Source organism: Pinus tabuliformis, chromosome 1_1 (genome assembly GCF_031772625.1).
Source record: "Pinus tabuliformis cultivar Carrire ecotype Pingquan chromosome 1_1, CPIR1, whole genome shotgun sequence".
Classification (NCBI taxonomy): Eukaryota; Viridiplantae; Streptophyta; class Pinopsida; order Pinales; family Pinaceae; genus Pinus; species Pinus tabuliformis.
Window position 1 is genome coordinate 699,283,283 of NC_142297.1, and position 13,339 is coordinate 699,296,621.

The following is a 13,339-nucleotide window of genomic DNA, read 5'->3' on the forward strand; positions in this document are numbered from 1 at the left end:
GCAAAGTGTTAAATTTTATTCTCCCTATTCTCTTAGCGATCCTCATTCAAAGAGAGAATTTCATCATTTGAGCACATGAGTTTTGTAGATGTCCTATTTGATCGCAGAGGTGACAACGAAAAGTTGTGTTCTCATAGTCCAGGAGTTGGATCCAGTGGAAAGCACCTACTTTTAGGTTGATTTTGTATGACAAGCCTTTACTGATATCAAGTTTTACATAGATCTTATCGAAAGAATAAACTCCACTTTGGCCTTGTGTAAGATTTGTGGCTAGGAAGCAACCCACGATGTTTCCAATGCTTGTGAACATTGAATCATGCCATAGATGAGTCAACAAGTTTGGAAGTTGGACCCAAATGGGGAGCTTTGTAATTATTATTGTAGAGGAATCAAAATTTGGGAACCAAGGCGTCATGAAAAGCCTCATTTTTCCCCGGAACCATGAGCCCTTAGATAGGGCACTTTGGTAATCCTCTTGGCAGGAAAACACAACTATGAAGAAGCCCTTAGAACATAAGAGAACCTTGTAGGATCTGGTCCAATTAAAGTGTATCCATTTGCAAGATCTGTTGTTCGAGGCCACAATCCATTGAAATGGTAGATCGGGCCATGCTCTGCCATTAGCTCGTGAAGGTCTTCCAAATCTAGATGGGAAATGTCAATAGAGGGAATATCCTCTGATTTTTCCACAATAAACAGACTAGATGCATGCTGGGAAGGAAATGTTTTTCCTGGAATTTGAGTGTTAGTTGAAGGAGGATGAACACCCTGGGGAGTTTGATTACAAACTCTCTATCTGAGAAATCTTGGGAGGAGGAGGATTTCCCAAAGCACCCTGTCGCAGACGAAGTGTCAAAAGCATAGTGGAATCCTAACAAATATGATAATTAGAGATAGGAAGAGGATCTTCTAATTGCTTACCTTTAAAAAGGAGGTGTTGAACCCCATGAGGAAACCCTAATTTGAGCTCCAACAAAAGTTTGAGGTCCTTGATGGGATTTGTATATCTCACCCAAAAGAGCAAAAAGTGTCCAAACAACATTTTGATTGAGATCTGGAAGGGAATGTTACATATATAACCCTTTTGAAATAGATCTTCCTCACAAAACAAGGTTTTTAGCAAGGGCCCTTTCTCCACAACTGACGCCTCTTGTACCATAACCTCATCAACTCCTTTACAAGGTTGTTGCTCCATAACTGTGACTTCTCTTCCTTTCGGAGCAAACCCTCGACGAGGAAAGCCCAATAGTAACATTGACTTCTCTTACTTCATCACTGAAGGTGACAGTGATTATACTATCTACAATGTGTGGCCAGGAATAGGTTTGGTGCTCACCCTCAGTGGAATCCCAACTCTCCTTTGCATTGACTGAATTCTCAAGGTGTCGATAGAAGTCAGTGTTGTTCCATTTGCAAGGTTTCGAGGAGGAGGGTTTCAATGTATCGCTCGCTAAACGGTAATTAATAATAATCATCAATCAAACTAATTTCATTAATTTTTGAAAACATTATATAGGATTAACAAAGGGTTCACTTCTCTCCTGACCTCGCTCCGACCATATTTGTTGTCAAAGAGAGGTAAACAAAAATTGAAAGAAAAATGCCAAAAACTATAGCATGTCCATATGCCAAAATCACATATCTCCAAAACAAAACTAGAATAAATGCATATCCAACCATCATCATTGGTTACGAGGGAGAGTCTAGGCTTGCTCAATGTGAAGAGGATTTGGGGCGCCAGGTGCCCCACGAGCATGCTACTCCAAGTAATCAATTCTTCCTTCAATCCAATCCCCTCTCTCTCTCTCTATATATATATAGAGAGAGAGAGAAAAAGAGAGAAATGTGGTTAAAACATTATGATGTGTAATTTTGTCCATGCTTAGCATGGAGTTGACACATGATAGATGTATACTTTATTTAATTCTTAATATCAAGTTGACATATGACATTTAAAAATATTAATAATAAAAATTGATATGCATATATATATATATTCATTTTTTCTTTCAAATATGAGGTGTATTTATTTAGAAAAAATATAAATAAATAAATAAATAAAAATAAAAATTGTGGACAATATGGCCATAAATAAAACAATTCAATACCCATGTTGAGTAAAATATTTTAATGTCAACTATATTTATAATATAAAACAATTGGAAAAAATACATAACACATTTTATGGATTTGTTGTTAAAAATAACGGAGATGCATAATTGATTTAAATATATTAATAACAAAAGAACATTTTAACATGGACTATAAATAAAATAATTCAATACCTATATCAAGTAAAATATTTCATTGCCAATTATGTTATTTGTGTAATATATAAAACAATTGGAAAAAAATAAAAATGTGTATAAAGTTTTTTATTGACATGTTCCTTAAAATAAAAAAGATATATAACTCTTTATTAAAAATAAATCTATATAAATATTAAAAATAAATTATATTTTTATCATAAATAACCTTTTAAATTTTTAATAAAATATTCTTATATCACATTACTTCGTCCAATAGCCCTAATATCATAAAACTATATGAATTATGACATAATAATTATTGATTGCTCTATATATAGATATAGTTTAAAGTACTTTTAAACCTAAAATACTCTAGGAGTGACATCTCTTGTCCTATATTTGAAGTACTTTCAAATATAGAGATATAGTTCAAAGTAGCTTCACATTTTTATGAGGTATATTGCAACATATGCAACTATTACAAAACTGTGACCGGTTACAAAATGTATGGCTACCATAAATACGGTATGCAAAACTCCAGCAATCCAGTGTGTCAACTCTGGTCATGGACAACAATACATACAGCAGAACTTAATGTTTGTGCAAACTTGTCAATCTCCATTAGTAAACCAGCATATTTTCCCTGGAATCTTTGATCTTCGTGGAAATTACCAGGTTTTTGATGAAAAATGGTGAGATGAGTGATCATGTTTGGAGCTTAGGTGTGTATATTCTTATGGATTGGACAACTAAATCTACTCACTTAACAGTTCAACCACACCATCGCGATTATAGATTGAACAACCAAACCTACTCAGTTAACAGTTCAACCACACCATGGCGACCTAAAATTTCATATCAGTTCCATATCATCTAAAATAGGAATAAACCCACGAGCAAATCTTGTGTACTTTCAACTGTCCACAATGTTTTTAGCTTCATCAGACTGCTAATTTCATTCTCCGAAGGGCAATGTAGGCAATAATTCTATAGCCCGCTATCATTATCAGCAATGCCAATACCTCCGAACCACCTCCTCCGAGATTTGTGCCACGGATAGCCGGGGAGGACGCCAGGGATCTGCACCTACCGGGGCCGACGCAGTCATAGGGCTGGTCGTCGCTGTATTGGACTTTCATCAGCAATTTGAATGTATAGTACTGAAACGAGCAATATCTGATCCAGCTCATGAATACCGGGATGTGCTGCAGGGGATCAACAGGTTATGTATTATTCAGATGGAATCAAAATTCTTAAGGAGAACAGACCCCAGAAATCAATACCTGCACAAAATAGCCACCACTGATCATGAAAGCCAGAACTACAACAGAAGCTAGCGTGGTTCCTTTCTTCAAATCCATCGTGGCTGCTCCAATTGCTAGACCAAGTCCCTGTGATCATGTTATCCATTGCATTATCATCATATAAGTCCCCATGATGATAATCACTTTCAGTATTCAAAATCCTAAACGATTCAAGATATGCAGTTTCTCAGAATACTCCTGATGTTATTGGTGTTTACATAATACTGAACTTGATTGCAGATTTCAAAATTATTTTATAATTTTAAGAGATCTAGATTGCAGATTTCAAAAATATTCTAAAATTAGATAGAGATTAAACAATTGCAATTAACCAACCATACTGGTGTCAACGAGATTTAGAGATATTCTAGAAAATCTACAATCAATATAAAAATGCCCAATACAAACCCTACTTCAAATTCATTAAAATGAAAAGTGAAAAACATCAAGGGTGGCCATACTACCTGCGAAGTGACCACGTCTAAGAAGCTGGCAAGTATTGTTAACAAGAATATGCCCACTGACATCCGCAGATGAGCCATCAGGTAGACAATCACCATGAAAACGGCGTTCAGGATGAGGTCAAGAGGGAGATCACCCAACGTGAGAGCCAAAAAGTAAGCACTCAAACAGTACATATCAGATCTACGTTCTTTTGCTAGAATGGCCTTCTCCTGAGGAAATGCGAAGATTGCTGTGAAAAGAGGAAAATATCCCCAAAACATGGACATGAAGAACAACAGGCCTACCTGTACAGCATAGAAAATCATCAAATTCAGAGTCAGAGACCTCATCCCAAATTTCCCAACGCATCTAGGCATGTTAAGGAGTCCAGGGGAGCTAAGTGTGTAGCCATGTGTATCACAGGATTCGCAAACATTCATCTAATTATGAGTGTGACAATTACTCAAACAACCCATTTCAGCATAGAGCTAAGTCAATTTTGGGTTGGGTTTTTTTTTTACACCAAAATACTCGAGCAATAGTAAACTTTCAAGAATGAGTGGGCTACTAGTCTCATGTTCCCAGAATGACTAATAATCCACATAATTGATTTTGACCCTGAGTGTGACAATTACTTAACAAAAATTACAGTTTGGAAGGAAGAGATGGTTTCTTGAATTTTATGGCTTTTAAGTTCATATTTTAGGACTACCCTAGAACTATGGATTTCGTTGTTGAATTAAAGCAGTGAAGGGATTCTTAATTAGGTACCTGATCCTCCAGTGCCCTTTCTGTGTTGATATTGGTATGCCACCATAGTAAACCAGCCATTACAGAAATGGCAAGCACTTGCGTAAATCGGGTCCAGCTTAGGTACTCATGACGCCTCTCTTTCAATCCCCGGATCAGGAGGACAGAGAATTGTTCCCACCAAGATGCTCCCCATTGTCTCCTATCTTCACATTGCTTTACTTTTTTTCTAAGCTCATTGGACTCAGGATTTGTTACCTCGACCATGCTTCGCCTCAAAGATTCGTAGCCATTTATCATGTGCTGCTAACTCCAGCACACAAATCAATAACCAGAGAAAGTAAAAGAAAAATAAGGAAAAACACACAGTTATATAGATCTATATACCTGCCGAATGTCTTTGGTCTTAACTGTATCTAACTGCAATTCTGGAGGCAGAGAGATCTCCTCTGTATTCCCGCTGCAAAGGTCTAGGAGAAAATCTGCAGGATTCATGGCTATGTGGGGATTGAAGCCTAGACATGAGAAGTGGTCCAAAGCAGCTGCTGCCTTTCCATAGTAAATTAGATGGCCTTCTGAGAGAAGAATCAGCTTATCAAAATTGTGAAACACTCTGCTTGATGGCTGGTGAATGGTTGTAATAACTGTCCGTCCTTCCTGTGAACGAAAATGGCCAATTAATCAATACCGGTCTCTTAAAAGATTGATAATACCATTCAAATTTAAGGTGTGAATGCGTAGATCCTATTACCTAATGGGCACATATCAAAATATTATCTTTATGTTCGATGCAATCTTGGGCATCTAAAATCTTGAGAAACTTGTACTAGTCAGATTTATAATTTTTGGTATTGCTGTGAATGCCCAATAGTCTTTATGGGACGTTAGATTTATGGAAGAGAGACAGGATGGGACGAACCAGAGCCATGTTTTTTAACAATTGTACTGTGCGGAATGCTGTTGTAGAATCAAGCCCAGATGTGGGTTCGTCCAGGAGAATCAAAGATGGATCCATTAAAAGCTCATGCTATGCACACCCTTTTTCTTTCACCTCCAGAGATACCTCGAAGGAATGGACCTCCAATCCTAGTATTTCTACACCTGAATTCATTTCATTTAAAAAAAGAGAGAATATTTCACTCTATATCCACATAGCATAGATCCCCGTACATCCATTTTAACCTACCTTAATTTATTAAAATATCAGCATGGATAAAAGAGTCTGCAATACTTGATGTCTTGCATTGGCATATTTATCTCGCAAATTCTAAGAATATAAGAATATTTTTGAAATTTAACAAATAGGAGCAAGGTCACTTCAATTATTCGGCCTCACTTCTGTTTGTCCCTTTCCAAAATATTACCGGTATCCACAATCTAGATAAATTTAAGAATACCTTATCCATTTTGATATGAATATACTATCCATCTGCATGGATAAAAAAATGCTTCATGGAAAATTTAATGTTTTACACCACAAATAAAACATTTCTCCTTCGTTTTTGTTTTGATCTAGCTCATTGTGATGAAGTTTCCTTAGATGGTCCTGCTCAATGTGATGAAGTTTCCTTAGATGGTCCTGCTCATTGTGATGAAATTTCATCAGGTGCAACAAGCCACCTGCCTAATATGTTTGTGCTAAAATTTTCTAAAAATGTAAAGCAGAACAATTGGGCTAATACCCTGAACCCCAGAGGAGCTGTACTGATTTGTCTTGAATTTAATAGACAATGCTGACATAACTGCAAATGTAATGTTGGATTCAATTACCTTTCCAATCCGAGGTCGCATATAACTTGGTCAGCTCGTTCAATTTTTTGTTGCTTGTTCAGCTCTTTGGGCAGCATCAACAAAGCAGCGCACACTAGAGTCTCTCTCACAGTCAGGTGACGATGGAGAATGTCATCTTGAGTTACAAATCCCATTCTAAGTACAGGGAACATGCACCAGACACAAGTACAGTAAGATAAAATGACTTTTTCTTCCACAAAATAGATAAAACTTTAAATTTTGTACACAATCCCAGACATAACTATTTCTGCTGAAATAATTGTTCAAAGATATGAATGGGAAGCCTTTGTATGAATTCAAGATATGTATTTAGAACTGAGTAACTTTTAAGTATAAATTTAGGCTTGTGTTGTCTATTGTTACACATTAACAATCTAAGGATAACCCATCACTAGTAAGGCTGAAGGGCGATTGATTAATTTATAGACATAACCCTAGGTAACAGAATAGCATGCTTATTATTGGTCTCCTTGGACTTTGAACTATGAATTTGGGTTGGCTGTCATCTAAGCCAAGATAAAATGATCTTCACAGCAAAGACCTCACTTTTATTATTATAGTTTTTTAAGATTTAAGGGAGGGAGGAAAATTAGGTTTAGGCATGGAGAAAAAATGACTACTAACTCTGTTCCATATGTGCTTAACCAAGGATGAGGACCTATGCCCTTTGTTGGAGTAATTGTAAGAGTAAGTCCACCACCCTGAGAACATGAGATTAGCCTCTTATCTAAGGTAATAGTAAGTTCACCACCCTATGGGATTAACAGCCAACTTAAAGTAATGGTAAGGATTTGAAATTTATTAATGCCTACGCTTTTTAGTGTAATGGAAAACCTCAATACCATCCCATCACACTACCCACAACCAGGTTGCAGGGAGTGAGACGAATCTATCTACACATTCCTGAAACATAAATATCCTTGAATAAGTGAGCTACTGAGCTGCTTGCTAACTACAGGTCTCTGAACCATGAACCTGGACCAGTTGTCATTCAGGCTAGAACAAATTGATCTTCACCAGACAAACCTCATATTTTACTGTTACGTGCTCATAGTTTATGGATGACCCCACCACTGTCTAGGCTGTAGAACGTCACGTTTCTTGAGGTGCACTTCAATTAGGGAGAAGATGGATTTACAAAGGGTTGAACAGTTGAATTTGGATTGTGGGCAGGATGATAATTTCTGTAAAACCAACATCAGAGCTCAAACCTTCTCTTCAAAGATTTGTGAAATGGATGATCATTGTACGTGACAGTCCCCGCCATCCGCTGCTGATTTCTTCCGCCTAGCAGGCTGAGGAGCGTCGTCTTGCCACTTCCAGAAGGACCCATCATGGCCAGAAACTCCCCGGGGCTAACAGAACCACTGATACCATGTAAAATCTCTTTCTCTAACGAGGGTGTCCTGTTTCTTCGGCACATATTGTCTTTCCAGGACGTTGGCTCATGTAGAGCTACCTTGTATTTCACGTCTACAAACTGTGAAAAGAAACAAAGGGCCGAATTATATCATTATAAATCCACAATTCAAATCCCAAGTCAAAACAAACACTTGAAATCCTGCTGCAAAAACCTACAAAATGTCTGATGCAATCAGGATGGAATCAAAGATCTATTCAAACAAAAGGGAATGCCAACAGGACATACCTTTAACAAGATGGGTAAAGGCTGCTTTCTGCTGCCCTCCATACCGTTATCTTTCATGTTCAGTTCAATATCTCCTTCCACATTATTTCTTGCTGCTTCCACTACAAAATGCAAAGAACACAAAAACAAACAGAGAAAACAATCATGTTAATTCATTGTGATATCCTTTAAAGACACATGCACTGATTTCGGTATGTTAACAAAGGTTCAAATACTTCACAAACCTGATTAACCTGGATAGGGAAGATCTTGATCAAGATATACCATTGCCCCACAAAAAATTATAAATATGCATCTATGTTATGCCATTTCTTTATATATATATATATATATGCAAAGTACAAGTCCCACATGATAATAAGGTTGAAATCCTTTAAAGCAAGACCTTGATTAAGGTATGCCATTGCCAAAAAAAATTAATTATAAATCATAATATGTACCATCATAAGCCAACCAAGGCTATGCAATTAACAATTTGTTAATAAATATGTACCATCATATGCAAGGCTCAGGTTTCCTTGAGGGACCTGATCAGGTCCTCCATTGCAGAAAGACACCCCCTCAGTGCTAAAATTAGAGGTCCTGCTCGGATGAATCTCATCATGGCCCATGCTAAGCGCTTGATCAGGCTGCTGCTGATCATTGTAGCATTCTCCTACATTCAATTGCCCGCTTATAGTACTCCTTCTGAAGCTTTCATGCTGGGAATCTCCAGTAGTTAAGGAAGCTGAGAAAGATTTCCTACTGAAACTAGCAGACCCATCAATAGCCATTGGATCAGAATTCCTTTCGAAAGCACAAAATGTTGCCTTTGGAGAGTACAAAGTTGGTGTAGTGGGTGCTTCTGGATCGAAGTTGCTGGAGTTCATCGTGGAAATATTAATCAAACCATCAATTCTTGAAATGAAATCTAGTGGCTTTTTGGATGGCACCAGATATTGTGATAGGTTTTGGATGACCCCAGAGGCCAAACTGAAACATTGATCACAAGAATTGATGATACTCTTCAGGCTTTTCCAGTGAGCTGCAGCAAATGCAGGCTTGGGAAGTGAGGAAATCCATTTCTAATCTGTGGCTCACTGCAACTGCCAATCATTGAAGCCGAACACCAGTATTAATGACGAACATGAGCTCGAAAAGTGAACTTTCTGGCCCCCAGCTCTGTCAAAAGCTACCATGAAAATCAACACGTGGGAGGTTGGATTAATTGGGGTGTCGGGTATTGTTCTAATCTGGTGAAGTGACAGAGCAGGCTGTTTATTGCAAAATCCAGAAAACTGGCATCCTCGCAAGTTTCTAAATCTCGATATTGCAAAATGGAGATTTGTTTCTCCACGTATTCGTTCACGAATTGATATTTCTGTTGGTGCTGTCGACGCCATGGATGACAGCGCGACAATGTGAAGCCCTTTTCTTCAAATGGAAATTCGTCCTTCACCGCCTGGAGACTGGCCTTCAGTTTCTAGAATAATCAGAGAAAGCAACAATGGCTCACTAGAGTTTGTGTCGACAAGCTGATTTCCTAATAAATAAATTGCGTTAGATTCTAGATTTTGTGTCGCTGTGCTGAATTCTCTTGAAAATTCTACCATCTAAACGTTCAATTTATATTTAAAAAAAAAAAAAAAAGAAAGAAAGAAGAAGAGAAAGAAAAGAAAAGTGTAAACCCAGTAATATTTATAACTTGGTTGTTTTATGTAGTTTTTTTATAATTTCGTAAAAAAAAAATGGTTAGATTTTATTTTTTTAAGTATTTTTAAATTTTATAAATGGATTTATTGTTGTCAATTTTTTTTTTTTTTTTTGGAAATATTTGGATCTTTCATTGGTTTTGAATATTGAGTAGAAAATATATCCAAAAAAATATGTAAAATGTAGACTTGTAGTTAGACTATTCCTTTTAAATTTTGAATTTTAATCAATTTTAAAATATCTAAATTGTTAAACAATTTTTTAAATAAGATTTGATTTATCTATTAGATTGAGATATTATTTAAAAAATTATTAAGTTTATATTATATTATATTTAATTTTTAAAGTTTTTTTAGTTTGTTTGTTGTTTTTTTTTATTAAACTTAGGTAGTTTGTATTATTTCAAGTGAAAATTACATAAAGTAAAAAAATTATGTTATTAGTTTACTTGAAGGAAACAAGATTAGTAACATAAGTTTAAAGTTTTGAGGTTGCTAAGACCTTGTCTAACTAAAACATCTTGTAAACAAAAAGTCATAAAAACAGGTTAGCGGTGTTAGACCTTGGCATACATTGACATGAGAAGACAAAAATGACTACTAGTGTTGCAAGAAAAAACTAGTGAATCACACAACATTGGTTGGTCACTTTTCTCATTCGAGGAGAAGGAGATGTTGGATGATCAACTGGCTAGAATGGTCAGTTTGTGGTCTATACTTTCAATTTTTCCCTTTAGCTCTGTCAATCTGATAGAATTCTTCGACTAAGTCCTCCTATAGCTCCCTATGTCGTCTGCAATATTCACATGATGTTTAACCTTGTCCCTGTTGTTGAGATTGGTAGCTTGAGAGGTACTCCAAACCCTATGGTTCAGGGTTGTGGAGGAATTGGCACCACAAATGGACTTTGTGGGCTAAGAACCCAAGCTTGTGGGTGTGAAACCAAGAATACTTTTGGACATTTGACCCTTGGAGATGGAAGAGCACCCTTAGGGAAACAAGGGGCAACTTCAAGCACCAAGAGAGGAGGTCTACAAAGTCAAATATTAATCTTTGTATGTCTCATGTGGGCTAATTGGCTAGGAAATCAAGTCGGCCTTGACTTGAGGAGACACCATGCATGGGCTAGTCGTTTAACCCTAGGAGGCATGTAAACAAAGGAGAGTGGAGACCTCAAAAGAAATAATCCAAGTGAAATGAATAATAAGGAGGATATATGAAAGAGGTCGTATATCTGAAGGACCTCAGTGAAGGAGAAAAGAAACATGGTTTTGTAACTTTTCATGATTGTTTGGAGGCTTGAGTACTGAAGGAAGCAGACCGAGGATAAAGGAGAAAATCTAGGTTGTTTTGGGTGAGGGTTTGTGGTAATTATCTCTCTGTTTTAGAACTGCAAAAAATCAAATTGAATTGCAGGAAGATCGAGCTTGGTTTGAGCAATTTCAAGAGGGTCAAGTACCATGTTTTGGAGGGCCGAGGGTACATAACCAAAGAGGATGGAAGGCAACAATTGTAGAATGGTTTTGGGAGTATAAGGAGAGGGCTAACAAGGTCTGTTAGAAACCCTAACCAGGAAGAAGAATCTACATCAGTATACACCAGCCTCAATTTGAGGATAAGGTATATATTTGATGTCTTCATGTTGACTTTGTTGCTAGAGGATGAGTTGTCCTAGTGTAGGACATATTTGCTTAACATCTTAAGGTTATTAGGAGGGAAACAAGTAGGTGTTCTTTGTAGCCCTATATCAGTTGGCAAGAAGGACATTGGCAGTTGTAAGGAGGGTGAATTTTGGAGAGCTCAGTGAATGATCTTTGAATGACTAAAGAAGGAGGTCAAAGGGAGAAGTTTGTTTAACCTAGGTTGACAGTTGGAGAAGAATGTTTGACAGACATAATGGACAACCCTCCATGCCCAAAGTTTGTCTTGATCAGAGCAGGGCAAGAAGGAAATAGAGGGAAGAAGTCCAAAGGAGCTTAGGAGCAACAATGGGAAATATATAGTTGTTCACAAACGGAGTTGTGAACAACTCAATAAGAGTCCCTATGTTTTGAGTCATTAATGGACGAATGATCATTCAAAGGGCAGATTGGAGTTCTATTAAGTAACCTAAAGGAGCAGGACCATTGACAGAGGTAGAGTTGCAAATTGGGAGCAGAAGGACTAACATATTTGTTCAGAGTATGACCAAGGGAAGTTGTGAAGTTGACTACATCAGCTAGAAGTCAGACTGTATCTTGTTCAGGGTAGATTGGTTGTCATAGTGGTTGACCCAAAACTCTAGTTGCATTCCTTGTATCAGTGATTATATGAGGGCCATTATCCTTGGTAAGAAAGCCCTAGATAGTTTTATTACAGTTTGATAATATAATGAAGTTGGGTTGTCGAAAATTGCAAAAAGTTGTATGTTTTGTGCACTAGTTAATTTATTGCTGTTTATATTCCAATTTACAAAGTAGTTTGTTGTTGTATTTGGATTGGTAGTGTCATAGATTCTAACACACTAACCTAGATTCTCCATTGTCGTGGAAAAACAACACTTGCTTTGTGACACGATTGATGATAAAGTGGTGAGAGTGCATCCAATGTGCCACGTATAGTGGGATTCACAGCCCCATTTATTGTGAATTGGCATCATATCAAGGCAAGCAAACTAGGGCACCCTCCTTAGAGGCGAAGGTATTAATTTTAATTAAGATTTGATTTATTTATTTTGTGATATTATTAAGAAAATTATTAGATTTCAATTTAAATTAATCTATTGTATAAGTTTATCATTTATATATGTTTTTTTATTACACTAGTATATAATATAAATTTTATGTTTTTGTCCCTTCCATTAAAGCACCTTTGTTATAATAATCCCTACGTTGAGCCGGCAAGAAATAATCCCTTCTAATGGATATATCTGGTGGAAAATAATAATAATAATAATAATAACAACAATAACAATAACAATAACAATAACAATAACAATAATAATAATAACAATAATAATAATAATAATAACAATAACAATAATAATAATAATAATGGAAATGCAAGTTTAAGCTATGTAGTCTATATAATCAAAGTGCCCAAGGGTATTTTCAAGGCATTGAATCTATTTGCGTATTTCAAAATGCAATCTAAACATTGAAAAAAAAAAAAAAATATATATATATATATATATAACCTATATAGATCTATTTTAACCATAGATTTATCAAGCACGAAGAGAGATCAAAAATATTTTTTCACTTTAAAAAAGGTTTGTATCACAAGAAATTTGATCCTTCTTAGTGCTTAGTAATCTGTGGTTAAGATGAATCTATATGGATCTATACTAATTTGTAAACGTGAAGGGATGAGAGTCCCTCCTTCACGTGGTCATTGCATCGAACTCTCATGCTTATCACCCATTATTTATTATTATCTAGACTTTTTGTGAGATGATAATATCGTTGTTTGATACAAATAAAG

The 13,339-nt window shown here is 36.3% G+C and overlaps 1 pseudogene across 1 annotated transcript; it reads right to left on the reverse strand.

Moving 5' to 3' along the window:
- Positions 1-2,717: 2,717 nt before the first annotated feature.
- On the reverse strand, positions 2,718-9,253 carry LOC149215397 (ABC transporter G family member 22-like; annotated as a pseudogene). Its single transcript, XR_016250479.1, has 10 exons — positions 8,680-9,253; positions 8,187-8,287; positions 7,750-8,018; positions 6,518-6,673; positions 5,667-5,848; positions 5,135-5,404; positions 4,769-5,050; positions 4,018-4,302; positions 3,533-3,640; positions 2,718-3,454 (listed from the first exon to the last, which is right to left on the reverse strand). The product of XR_016250479.1 is annotated as an ABC transporter G family member 22-like (transcript).
- Between the last annotated feature and the right edge of the window lie 4,086 nt (positions 9,254-13,339).